Raw genomic sequence first — 13,541 nt, forward strand, 5'->3', positions numbered from 1 at the left:
GGAGAAAAATATTTTCTCTCATTGACATCTTTATCGGTCTCTATTTTAATTAGTCCTAATTCTCCGCTGTAGCTGTCTCCATCTTTCTTCTTCACGGTTGCCATAGCAACAGAGTCTCTGTCTCGGTGAATACTGTCTCCAAAATGAGTAACCAGAAGCTTTGTGCCTTGAGCTGGGAGCACAGAGACATGATGATTCTCACTTTCGCTGCAGAAAATATACAGTCCTTTACAAGCCTTTCAAATAGCACCCAGATGTGAAACGTTACAATCTGCGCTTTAACATCACCACTTTTAACTACTGATGTACTTGGCAAATGAAAATCAAATGTTCTCTGACAGTCGGAAATAACCATAATGGCATTATAAGAATGAAAAGAAAAAATGTAATCTCTTTTTAGAAAATAATCACATTATTTGCAGGGAATTGTAAGAATGAATGGGGGAGAAATGTGCTTCCCTTCTTTTCCTGTGGGTTTTACAGTACAGCTGCTGGCCTTGTCCTACTTTCTATGACTAAATTGTTCAAAGGCAAAGAGAGACAATGAGAAGCAGTGAAAACACCAGAGATCCTCACAATTACCCACTGTCATGTCTGACAGACAAATTATTTCTCTCACATACTTTCTCCATACCCAGGTCATCTATACTTCCCAGATTTAATTTTTTAATAACAGACAATATTTCTGTCATATACGTAAAGGTAAATCTCTCTCTACTTACATCCTTGGATGGAAAAAAAGGTCAGCGTCATTTGTTTGAAGATCAGGGTAATTAGCTGCTTTATAAAGCTTCTGCTCAAACTAGGACATAGATTGTACCTTAATTTGCCACTAATCAAAGCTCTACCTATATGACTAGTCCAAAACACTGAACATTGGAAATTAATGGAGAGGACTTGGCTAAAGAAAAAAGATGATGCCTAATTACTTGATCAATCCACCATTCTCAATAACACCCAAATAAAAACAACTTTCAGCAACTATTTTCAGAAACTAAACAACTACCTACATTACTTTTGGGATTAGCTCTAAGACAAAAGAAGTCCTCTTCAAAATTCATAATGTCATGTATTCATCCATCCATCATCTCTACCTGTTTATTCCTATTTAGGGTCATGGGGATCTGCTGGAGCATATCCCAGATCTCTTTGGATGAAAGGCAGGGATACATCCTGGACAGGTCACCAGTCCGTCACAGGTCACATCATGTATGCATTTTGTGAAATACTAAAGAGCATTTAATGGTTTGATTCAAAGAAATGAATAAAAAAGAAACTACCTTTGAAATGAAGAAGTATAGATTCACCATCTCCAAAGCTTCATCTTCATCCTCTCTGGTATATGAATTACCTAACAAAAGCTGCAAAGAAGAATCACATCTTGCTGGTGTTGCAACATAATTTCCTATGGATTGTCCCACAGGGAGGAAATTCTCAATGTCACAGCAGTAAAGTATATGACATAAGGCCAGGAAATAGCAGCAATAAAAGTAAAGTGGTGCCCAGACATTATTTGCAATAAAAATACAATTAATATATAATAAAAGTATAAGGCATAAGAATAGAATAAAGATAAGGAGAGAATATACTGCACTCTGGTTTAATGAATATTTACAGTTTTATATAGACTTTGGCCAACTAGGGATGTGGGAAGTTACCAGGAGCAGTACTGGTTGTACAATCTCACAGCAGCAGGAAGGAAGGACCTTCTGTGCTCCGTCACACATTTGGGATGGATCAGTCCGTCACTGACAAAGTTGTCCAGAGTCTCATGCATCAGGTGAGAGTCATTCCCCAGCAGGGATGTCAGCTTGGTCAAAATCCTCCTGCCTCCCACCACCTGCACTGGGTCAAAGGGACTTCCCAGTACAGAACTGGCCCTTTTGATCAGTTTGTCGTGATGCTGCCGCTCCAGCAGACCACTCCATAAAAAACAACTGATGACTGTCCCCTGTACTCCAGAAGACCTCAGTCTCCTCAGCAGGTACAGCCTGCTCTGGCCTTTCTCGTAAAGGCTATCTGTGTTATTTGACCAGTCCAGCTTATTGTTGAGGTAAACACTTTTAAGAGTCCACTCTCTCAATGTCCATTCCCATGTCTGCACCTTTATAAGTCCACCACCAGCTCTTTGGTATTCCCTGAATTGGTCTGGAGATGGTTCTGGTCCACAAAGTCCTGGATCTGTCCTCTGTACTCCCTGTTATTCTCGTCTGAGATGAGGCTGACGATCATAGAGTCATCAGAGAACTGTTACAGGTTAACAGTTCAGTGAGCTGTAGATGAAGTCTGCAGTATACAGGCTGAAGAGGAATGGCTCCAAGACTGTTCCCTGCGGGGCCTCTGTACTGCAGACTGTGGCTGCTTTACTTCAGTTATTCTCACTTTCTCCAGGCCCTAGCAATCCTACTAATCTTCCCTGACACCAGAGATTTCCACAACAGCTAGCAACATAGTTTTCCTCACAACCATTAAAATAACTGAAAAGCCTGCTTGTGCTGTTTAATGCAATAAAGGACATTTCCATGCAGACATAAAAGTGGACTTGCTGACACCTGCTGACCTATTGCTGTACTGACAGTGAAGCATATGAGAAGAGGCAGTTTGGTGAAATTAATGTTCTATACTAATCATAATTGGACACAGTTAAATTCCTTTTGTCTATTTACTATACTAAGAGCCTTTTAATTTTATTTTATTTTATATATTTTATACTTTTACTACGTTTACTATGTAACTTTGCTGCTTCTTGGTTTATTGCTGCTGGCCTCTGTGAGCTACCAAACAAATTTCGTTGTATAACTACAATGACAATAAAGTCTCTTTATCTTTATCTATCTTATCAGTTATATAGACTGTAACTCAGATTACAGATTGATTTTTTGAAAGTAGAAGGAACATATTCTTTCATGCATTGTCATCCATCCAGCAATTCAGCAAAGTACACCAAGATTTAAGCCACAAACAAAATCCAGAGAGACAGGGTGCAGATTATTAGCCGCTAGAACAGGGAGTGGCAGAGGTGGATTATTTTATTGTTTCTCTTGAATGTCTGGGTAATATTTGTGAATTAAAAAAAATAAATAAATTGAAGCTTTAATGAACAGTGATTTTTTTCTTACTGTATTGCAGACCCTTTCAGTTGTCACACATACACACAGGATCAAATGAATAATAAAAATGTATATGGAGAGTGCACTATGCACATGTGTTATCTAGGAAAATATAGGTGCCCAATTGGTACTTGGTATTTGCAGATACTCAATATATGACAGACTGAGATGGGGGGGACGTCCTTGGGATTGGGATATCCTTATTTTGTCTTATTTATTGTGTATCTGTGCGTGTGGAGATTGGACTGTCTCAGATACAACTGGAGCCAGCAGAGGGCACTGTTTGTCTTTGAGTAAACTAAAATATCTCAAACAGCCATATTATAGTCAGATCAGACAGCAGTTACAGCTGAAATGTTATGGTTGCATGCGATACTTCTTGAAAGTCAAACAAAATGAAAAGACTGTCAGTACTGGAAGTGTGTTTGTATATTTTAGGATTTATTTTATTTGTGGAAATTGCTCCATGGAAATTCAGGTTAAAAACCAGCAAACTTCTCTCATCTCTGCAGAAGTGCCATGTTCCCCTGTCTGCAATTAATTTAGGCAATAATATGGTTGTACTAATAAATGTACATTCTACCTCCTGGCACAATTTTAAGTATATGTATATGATGACATAGAAAACCTTGCTTTATAAGGAAAGTGGTCAGATAGTATCCTGTAACCTGCAGGCTCATCAACTTCAGTCCTTTCCTTTTTACTACAAATTTCAGTGGTTTCAAAAAAAAAAAAAAAAACCTCAATTGATCTTATGTTTTCTTTGTACTCCTGGTACAGTAAGTTACAGTAGTTATTTGTGTAATATGACCATTAGAATAAACTTTACATTTTAGTTTAACAGAAAATTACCCTAATTTGTCTGTAAAATGAGACATAATGATCATGCATCCTTCTAACAAGGTATTGCATTTCAATGTTTTTTTAATTAAAGTTGATTGAATAGTTAAAGAATAGAGGTAATTCAGAGTGTATTGTGCTACTGGGTTGCTGTTTATACTTCCATGCGGTGTTCACAATGATGTTATTCCGTGGTTTCAGTAGAAAACAGTAGATCTGTGATGGGTTTCAGGTGGTGGTAGTCCAACACTTTAGGGACACGCTTAGCGGTTTTGATTTCAAGTGTTCCAGCTGCTCCCTGCCTTTAAACTGAATTAGGTTAACCATCCTCCAGGTCTTTTCTAAACACACTTAAAATGACTCTTTTCATCTCACTTTCAGAAACAAAGAGAATAATGTCATTCCCCAAACACTGAAGTACCACTTTGAAGTATTTTTTCTTCATTACAGAGTTCACAGGAAGAACAGCCCCTTCCAGATAGAAACAGACTAATAAGAAAAGTGTTTCAGGCTGAATTATGGTCTGGTTAGGCTACAGATGCACAACAGTATGATTCTCTGACAGTCAGTGAGATTCCTGACAGTGTGAAGTATTATTGCCTAGTGTGTTAATATCAACCTGACTCTTTTGCAGATCTTAATATTTAAAACATCTTAAATTGCCATTAATTGCTAATTAATTATTATTACTAGAGCTGAAGTTATAAGCTTAGCAGCAGCAGCTTGTTCCTCAGATGTCCTGTTGCTATGTGCTGCTGGAGGCCAGATAACCCATCTGCTGCTCAACCACTCACCCTTCCACCTCTTTTTGTCCATTTGTCCATCTATCTGTTAGTCAGTGCTGAACAGTCCTTGTGAGTGGATAGTCCCTACATATTATGCCTGATCCTTCACAGGTCTCTGAGGGAACTGGGCTTTTGTGTTACAGTTATTACCTGACTGAATGATCCAAAAACATATCCCCCCCCCCATGTCTATTCAGGTGCAGTACATTATGTTCTACAGTCTGACCAGCTAGGATCATACTGTATGTAACCTGATTCATTTTCATTTGGTGCGTTTGCAGCAATAGTGAGATTGGAGGCTTCACATGTCTCCGTACTTTGGTTCCTTTTACTCACGGGGATTAGGCCTATATAGACTACAGACTATATAGTATGACAATATAATAAAACTATAATGTATAAGTGAATTACACAGACTATTGAATTAGTTAACCATGCAACAGAACATGATATTATAAATTTAAAGATAGTGCAGAAGTTACATTAGCCTTACAGCCTTTTTCAAAGCACCACTTGAATTTAAACCATTAGGTTGGTCTAATAAAGTTAATTCATTTTCCTGTTGGATTTTGCTGTCATAAACCTCTACTATAATTAACTATTATTAAATATTATTCCAGGATCACATCACAACTACAAAAATGTATCCATGCTAGTGTTTTACTGATATATTATTACGGTGCTAGATTCATCGGTATGGCAGAGAATTGTAACACTGACAGACAGCCACACTGATGTGCTTTAAGACACTGCTGCTTGATTTGGCACTGGTGCCAGTAAAGAGTTAGAACAAAGCCAGAACACTGGAAGCAACTCAATTAAAACTGCCACAGGTTCAGAGGAGGCAACAGGCTTTCACAACAACTAACTGCATCTTTTGGGAAAAACATGAGTGTCTATAGTGTCTCACCAGCAGGACAAATGATTACAGGACAAAATGTGTGACACCAGAGCTATTTCTGTCAGCTGATGCTAACTGCATGCTGATGTGATTGCAGTCACTGACACAAGGCTCTGGAATTAAGAGGGCAGAAATGACAGTGAGGTGCAATTTGCTGTAGTCAGTAACTGTGGCAGAAGGCCTGAGTTCAGCTACAGCATCCATCAAACATGCAATATGGAAGCTATCAGTATGACAGAAGCAATACAGGATGTGTTACATCACCGTATAGGGCTGTAAGGATTTTATGGAGCCCACACCTTCAAGTGTCTCAGTATCCCTAGAAATAGGGAAACTGCAGAAACCTGAGACTAAACAAGTGCATAACATATCTTATTTATTTCTGACTCATACTAGGACCCAATATTGATCATTTATAGTATGTTTGGGGCTTGAATCACTCTTTCCTAATAAAAAGCTCTTTAAAAAAAAAGGTCTTTTTTCATGTAAATATGAACAGTCAGATTTTTCATGTCAGATCTGGGCCAGTATCAGCACATCATATAATAAACAAGCAGGACAGCAACACCAACAGGGGTCAGTGGAGAGACAGGAAGTTTCACATTTGCTGAGTATTTAAGGGGAAGACTCTGATAACATCAAGCTGAAAAGAAGGTATTGTAACTGAGCTGAATGATAGCAAATGATAGCAAAACGGACATATGGGCAAAGTAACTCAGAGCTGTTTATTTATAAAGATGTAGCATATTCATGCTAATGCTTATAACTCCACTTGAGTCCCTTTAGTGTAGTTCATCATGCTCTGGGCTTGCTCTAACATACTGTATTTTACATGGGACCTGTTCTCTGTCTCTAACTAATGAGCATTTCTGTTTTGGGTGAACATGGAAATATCCATCTTTAAGAGGCCTAACTTGGAAATGCAAACTTCCCACACTGGATACTACTGTTCATTCTTCCCTCACTCTCTTACAATGTGAAGCCATTACAAGCAGCCATCTTTATCATTGGAATTAACTTTAACTTTAGAGACTGGAAACATGGCTTACAAAAGGACGAGAGCTTTATCCGGCACAATAGCACAGCATACCTCTTCTAAAGACTATATAGTATAGGATCCTTGGGAAATAAATGCACACTGAGACCAGGTAATCTTAACACTTGTGTAAAAAGATCACTGGGCTTGTAAGAGGTATTATTTTGGCTCTATCATTGACATTTACATATTTCTGGCTATCAGTCTAAGTATGGCACAGTCTGTCAGCAGGTAACATTGTTTGACCCAGAGCTGCCCCTGTCATTGCCATGACATTCAAAATAAAATAACAGGACTAAGGAGCAGGATTGTGGTGGAGCATATTATTGATGAGTTATGGGACTCCTTTTATAGCCCATCGGGTCGTGAAATATTCTAATCATGTTTATCTCTACTTAACATCTAGTTTTTTAAGTGTTTTATTTTTTGTAATTTATTTTCTCTATTTTGTTTTAGCATTGGTTTTGTGACCCACTTCTGGTGTAAAAATGGACTACAGTTTTTCTTTGTTTCAGCATGTTCCTTAAGGCTGTGTACTCTTTGTAAACAAAGCACTTTCGATGTGCAAGTGAACATGTGCCCACCTTTGAGACAGGCCCTGAATGTGCCAAATTGAAGTTATATTTGAACACAAAAGACAGACTGAAAACTTGCCAATCCATTCGCTCTAATTCTACGGAGATGGAAGCACATCATATGAATCTGATCTGTTTCCATGTGCCACACTTTCCTCCAGCAAAGTTACATCTTTTATACACTTTGAGACTTCATCCACAGGCCCTGGTTTTCCTGAGGGACTGCTATTTGAATTCTCTTTCTGTGTCTGAATGTTTTCTACACCAGCTTTCACCTATCATCTGCTCTTATTTCGCTTCAAGCAGACTGTGGTATGCCACCCCCATACCTGCCCCACAGTGCAGTTGTGCTTGAGTGCTGCTTAAGTCTATAAAATTGGCTCTTCTGCTTCCACCCTGCTGTGGCTCTGTGAATTCTGCAGGGCTACATATGTGACTTGGAGATACAAGAAAGTCAGCCTTGTTGTTATGGTAACAATCATACAATCACTCGATATCCTCATTTGCTTGTTCCTGCTATTGTTTAATTTCAACACTTTACTGTTGCCCCTAAAAACCTGCTGGTATACATGACCTATGGACTTTTGTTGACTAAATTATTATACAATTTAACAATTGTTGTTGTTTTGTTGATTTATTGACAAATAAACCCGTCCTGAAAGAGCTGCTTCCTCCATTTTACCCTAATAAGCCTCCATAACTTCCAACTGCAACATATTTAGAGCATTTTTATACACGACATTAGGCCCATGCCTAACTTGCTCGCCTGACTACCATTTCCACTGCATTTCACTGGGTGGTCTCTTTTCCTTGGTAAAGTGGAACAGATCCATATAAGAACCTGACCTACTTTGTTCCTTTTATCCATCTGTCTTCCCTTAGACAGATGTGTTATACAGTAAGTGTTTATAATAGGTCACGCACTATCATTTAAATACAATTGTAAAGAAAATATTCAGATTTTTTTACATGCAGTACATGGTAGGAATGAGAACGCTAGTTACTGACTAATGGACTTCATTCAAGCCCCAAACCAAATATTCTACATAATATGATTTTCCATCTTAATAACCAATAGATGTCAATGAGACTGCATTTACCCAACCATCCAAATTCAACACCTGACTTGTACAGTAATTAAGTTGGCCATAGTTTAGGTCTGTTTCAAAAAGCTTAATCTTCATATTAACAAGTTCTACAAACAAACATGTTGACGTTGTCCCTTCAGCTGCTAAACATCCTGAATGATCTGTGTGTTTCTGTCTTTATCATTTGGATTCATTCGCATCTCTGCTCTGTTGTGACTGATAGCTGCATGCATAATTCCTCACCAAGACAGAATGTGAGTGGGTGGGTGATGAAGGCTTCTTCAGAGAGACAGTCAGCCTTACATCAGGCCCAACAACACCAGTGCAGATGATCCATACATTTCATTATATCCACAGTGAAGAATGTGGTATGTTCATGTGGCATGCAGTTGACTGGTGAAGTCATCTAGTCCACTTTATTTCTGGGGTGTGATATTTGTTTACAGTAATAATTGAATTTGATTTAAATCAAAAATCATAACACTAAAAGTAAAAGTTTAATTTGGTTTGATGATATTTTGATGTGAGCAGATTTTGCTTTCTTTTCTCTGAAAGGATTTGGTGGCTGTGTAAAGACAGCTTTGCTTTGTACATCTGGTTTAAAAGTCTTGTTCAAAATTGTCAAACTGTGATGCAGCTGCTAAAGAGCCACATATTTTTTCTCAGGAGTATGTGGAAAAACTAAATGGAGCTAAAAGGAAAGTAAATATTGGCCTTACAGGTAAATGCAATCATGACTCCAAATTAATTTCAATGTTGCTCTGTGCCTGTGGGATGTGAAAATAGGTACAGATTTATTATGTCACCTTTATATGGTGTTAATGTGTTAGTGGTTGTCATTTCATGTTATTCTACGGCTTCCAACAAGCTACAAAATCAATGAATGCAGGTTTAATGCACAGCCTTAAGGTGCATTCTGCTTTATTTCATAATTAAATATATTCAGTTGAGCTTGTTTGTTGCATATTCCTAAATGAATGTGTTTATTAAAATTAGCACACAGCAAATGTAAAGCAGGTCATATTCTACCTAAGAAAAATTGCACATTGCATTGAGTGAATGACATTTTTTTTACATGGCATTTTATTAAAACCATGAAAATTTACTTGTTTTTATTATTTATATACATATATATATATATATATATATAGTATTTTATCAGTATTGTTTTATGTTGTGTACTTTTGTGAGTAACTTTCACGTTGTGAAAAGTGCTATCTAAATATGATCTTATTGCCCTACCTACCAGATAGACCTGGCCTTGTCACATTGTAGAATTTCCCTGATTATCATTTGATTTTTTTTTAAATTTTGTATTTATGATTACCTCAATTCTTTTACTGAGTTTGCGCAAGTTTTATATTAGGAGTGTGACAATGACAGTAACTGATGTTGCATTATGTACGTCATGATTTGGACAGTTAGTGATGAACCTGCCTGAGATACCTGCTCTCACATCTGTTGAAAAGCACATATAGGATTGAAAAAAATACAAAACATCTATTTATGTCTTTCAAGACTGTATGTTTGTGTGTGCCTCTTAATATTCACTGTCATTCATTCTCTGCTGTACTCTTCCTCTGTACTTGCTGAAAATGATCACAGTGGTCGGCCTCCCCAACTGGTGTGTTTATAAAGGCTCTATCTTTAGACTGGAGCAGCTAAAACTCACTTCACTTCAGTGGTTGCCATGGAAACGAGGGTGCCGGTCTAACAGCGCTGATGTGCTGATGATGAGAACGAGAAAAATGAAGAACATGTCCGTGCTATGAATGACTGAATGAGTGAAAATATCACAGAAAGATAGCTCTTGGCTCTGATAATTTCTGTAAATCAGATTGTGTCCAGGGGTTAAATTGCGATTTGAGAGAAGAGAAAGCCCTTGTCCAACAGGAAGGAGGATGGTAGGTGGGTGTCAAAGCCCACACTATCAGGGACTGTTTCTTCAGTACAATGTAGTTAATGTGGATTATTACTGTGCCATTTACCCGCACTATAGTGGTGATATCTCAGGTCGAATAGCCAGATACCACAAGGGAGAAATGTGTTTTTATTTGTTGTTGCTGCGAGTGAAGAGCAGCAATGATTAAATGATTTATTTATTTATTTATTTATTGATTTATTTATTTATTTATTGATTTATTTATTGCTTTGACTTGAATGTCAATGAAACACTGAATTTCATTCCAAGCATAAAAAAGATAAGATTCCTGATGTTGTTTTAAAACAGTTGGGTCTTTTTTTTTTTTGCCATGATTTATTTTAATCTTGACAACTTTTTCAATGTTGCCCTTTCTGAATTTGCATAATGGGTACTCCTCCTTCTCATCGGACCTGTTCCTTCCTTTCCTTAATTAACTTTCTGAAAATATAAAAGAACTCTAAAAATCACACATTTCATCAAGTACAACTTCAGCCTGTATAGTGTATCTACAGTTGCAGATGAACAATATAAGTAGAGGTTATGAATTGTGTAGTTATTCTCAAGCTAAGCAAAGGAGGCAGCAACAAAGCTGAACATTTAAATCTGTATATTTGTCTTACTTCACCTTATGGTCTGTCATTGTCACACAGTATTTTGGTGCCACCTGGAAGCTGCACAAGGACAGAGGGCTTCCTATATTTTAAACCCCTCAAGTCAAAATTAATATTAGGTTATAAAATCAAATTCCACTTGATTTGAGATGAAAATTGTAAAATTATTAATACTGATACATTTTGCAGAGCCATGCAGAGCAGAGCCTAAGGTAACAGATACCAGAGGAAGATCAAAATATAGATTAATACAGATTACTAATAATAACAATAATCTATCCAAAAATGGAAGTGCCTGAGGTTCTGGTATGTTTCAACTTGTTATCTTAATTATCATCACCCTTACAATGCAGTCCTGACGCCCATCCCAAGGAAAGTTAACATGTTCACACTTGGTTCATGTGACCCTAATAACACACAGGTGGGTAACTTCAACAGCCCTTGAGTTAAAATATCTTCAAGAGCTTCAGGAAATCTCAGTATTGATTATTGCTTTGCCAATAATGCTGATTCTGATCGAAACAAGGTTGTATTATATAGACAATGTTTCAAATATAGAAGCTGCAAATTACAAAATGTGGATGTTTCACACACACATCTTCAACCCGGGAGGACAGATGATCTATATCGTCACACAGTTTCAAAGGTGGGTGACCAAGATTAGTCACAATCTCCCCGTCTGTCCCGAGTTATTTTTTGCAGAATGTTATAAAGTCGACCTTTGATGTTTTGGACATAAAATGTCACTTCATCATTCAATCCTACTGCACAATTTGTGGCCACGATTAGCATATGAGTTATGGCCACAAGTGTGTTTTGACATGTCACAGTGACCTTTGACCTAAAACACTAATAGTTTCATAAATGAGTATAAGTAGGTGTTTGTGCCAGAGGTCATGAAATTCCCTTCTCCAATAATTGAAAACATAATACTATCGCCAGCATGAACACATAAAATAAGTTTTGACCTGGTGTCAAACTGCAGCCTTTCCTCATAATGCTGTGTATATAATGTCCACTAATATCCTCCTTTGCTTGTGTCATAATTACTAAGACCAGTAGGGGTTGCCTAACATTAACAGGTAAATCTCATAATGAGCTGCAGGAATTCACAGACTCATTATTTTCTAGGAGGGGAATTGCAATTATACACATCATTATTAAGTTAGCATATAAAGTTCTGTTGTTTGAGGGAACAGATGCATTAGTACTGCAGTTTAATAAGACAACTGGGGAAAGTAACCAGTGGTAATTACTTTAACGTTTCTTGCAATGTTTGCAAGGTGAACAGGAAAATGACTTTGGAATATCACGAATATTGAAATAAACTTTATAGTGTAGCTGAAAATATTGAGCCAAATTCAACTTTGTTGTATGTTTTGAGTTATTTTGCAATGACACTGTGAATAACAGGGAGGGAGATTTTTTTTTTTTTGTTTGTTTTTTTTTCCAGGGGTGAAGTTGGTGACAGAAAATAACAAATCTACCCATTATGTTATTCTGCCATTGTGAAGACATACTGTTCAAAAAGCAGATCAGTGGTACACTTTTCTTCTCTCTCAATGATGTGCAAATTTGGTGTAAGTAATGTTGCCATGGCAACAACATCCTCTCTAATTAAACCTTTTAGGCGAAGCAGTATTTCAAAACGACAAGAATAAAGCTCCAATTTCTAATAAACAAAATGTATCAGATAGACTGACGAGCCCTGTATTAATATGTACAGTTGTGTGACAACTAGAAAGACACAAAGATAATGACATGAGAATGACACCTCTCACACTCTGTGACGCTAAATATGGAGAGGAGCGGTCCACATCAGCACTGATGCCTGTGAACATCCATTATGGGAGTGAGCAACAGAACACACACGCACGCACACACACGCACACCATATACAGCATACAGCTTATCCTGCAGATGTAATTGTACATATATCTTTAAAAACAAAACATGTTTGATTGTATGATTTTTTTAGTTACATTTTAAAATGTCAATAAGCACTTTTCTAAAACAGGGTGGACAATTGACAAATGACCATAAACAATGAGGATGATGTCAAACAATTAAAAGAGCATACACCATAGGTCAAATTTAAAGGAAAATATATATTAAAAAAAAGAATTTAGAAAAAATTATTTTAAGAAAGTCACAGGAAAGCCAATTGTGTTTTAAAAGACATGACATACTCAGTCAACTTGATTTCTTTCTGATTTGCAACTTAAAGGCCACACCTGTCATGGCCTCAAAAGTGATAAATATATTTTTTAAACCGATCCTGAAACTAATCGGTAACCAGTGCTGAGATGCTAAAACCATTGTTTTCTGGCAGCTGCATTATTGCCAGATTCCATTGGCAGGATCCTAAGACAGTTTGGTGGTGTTTACTATAAGAGACAAATAGTATGTTCAGGTCATTACAAGCCAACTCACTGATATCCTGACTATAAGTAGCACTACGTAGCAGGGTTATGAGATGGCTGTTTTGTTTTAATCACGCACAAGCACAATTTATCTGTAGTGGCACAATGAACAAAAAATACTCTGGGCTTTACACACTGACAATACCAATATGCATCAGTCTCTGATGACGCTGTAGTATCTGTATGTACTTAGTATTAGTATTTAACTGACTCTTTGGGGATTGCATATTGTTCCACCATCATCAAGA

Source organism: Mastacembelus armatus, chromosome 20 (genome assembly GCF_900324485.2).
Source record: "Mastacembelus armatus chromosome 20, fMasArm1.2, whole genome shotgun sequence".
Lineage (NCBI taxonomy): Eukaryota > Metazoa > Chordata > Actinopteri > Synbranchiformes > Mastacembelidae > Mastacembelus > Mastacembelus armatus.